Raw genomic sequence first — 1,158 nt, 5'->3', positions numbered from 1 at the left:
GTCAAAGTGTCCACCTTCATCATCAAAGCCTTAAGTGTGGTAGCTATAGTAGTTGCTGCATCCAACTCCAGAATTCCTGCTACTTTTCCTTGAGTCAGTCTCTGAGAAGGATTCTGATATTCATTAGCAGCCATCAGTTCAATCAATTCATAAGCTTCATTGTAGCTCTTAGCCCATAAGGCTCATCCTGATGCTGCATCGAGCATGGGTCTAGAAGTAGCACCCAATCCATTGTAGAAACAGTTTATAATTATCCAATCAGGCATGTCATGGTGTGGGTACTTCCTTATCATCTCCTTATATCGTTCCCAAGCCTCACATAGAGATTCTCCAGTTTGCTGAGCAAACTGAGTAAGAGCATTCCTGATTACAGCAGTCTTCGCCATGGGGAAGAATTTAGTGAGAAACTTTTGAGAAAGATCCTCCTAAGTAGTGATAGACCTTGGTGGTAGAGAATGTAACAAGCACTTCTTTTTATCCCTTAGAGAGAATGGGAAGAGTCGCAGCTTGATAGCATCTTCAGTCACACCATTGAACTTGAAAGTGTCGCAGATCTCAATGAAATCCCTGATGTGCATGTTGGGGTCTTCAGTAGGAGAACCCTCAAACTGAACTAAGTTCTGTATCATCTGAATCGTGCTTGACTTGATCTCAAAAGTGTTAGCCGAGATGGTCGGCCTGATGATGCTTGACTGAATATCATTAATCTTAGGGTGAGAATAGTCCATCAAAGCCTTAGGAATTTCTGCTTGATCCCCCATCACTACTAAAAATGGTTCCTCTACTTTCTCTTCTTCTTCTATCTTCTCTTCGTCCTCAAAAACCTCCCTTCGAACCACTAAAACTTCTTCCTCGGCTTTATCCAGAGTTCTCTTACGAGACCGCGAACGCGTATGCAAAGACGCTCACTAGAGTACCCGAAATAAGACAAGGAAATAGATAAGTAACAATGTTCGAGTCAATGAACTTTAACGATCACTAATGATAAACACATAAACAAAAAATTAACACTGTAGTCCCCGGTAGCGGTGCCAAAAACTTGTTAGTCGCTAAACACGCGCTAATAATACACGCAAGTATACGCGTTCGCAAGTAACCTAGAATTATTTCTAGTTCATTTTCAAAGAGACTGGCTTGGTTAACTAATTAATTTATGCA

General features: G+C 41.2%; 1 non-coding gene across 1 annotated transcript; it reads left to right on the top strand.

Moving 5' to 3' along the window:
• Nucleotides 1–264: 264 nt before the first annotated feature.
• LOC141716229 (small nucleolar RNA R71) lies at nt 265–371 on the top strand. Its single transcript, XR_012572946.1, has one exon. It is a non-coding gene; the product is annotated as a small nucleolar RNA R71 (small nucleolar RNA).
• Nucleotides 372–1,158: the final 787 nt, after the last annotated feature.

Source organism: Apium graveolens, chromosome 3, assembly GCF_009905375.1.
Source record: "Apium graveolens cultivar Ventura chromosome 3, ASM990537v1, whole genome shotgun sequence".
NCBI lineage: Eukaryota > Viridiplantae > Streptophyta > Magnoliopsida > Apiales > Apiaceae > Apium > Apium graveolens.
Note: the sequence above shows the minus strand (reverse complement) of the source record. Positions and strands in the feature narration are given on the sequence as shown.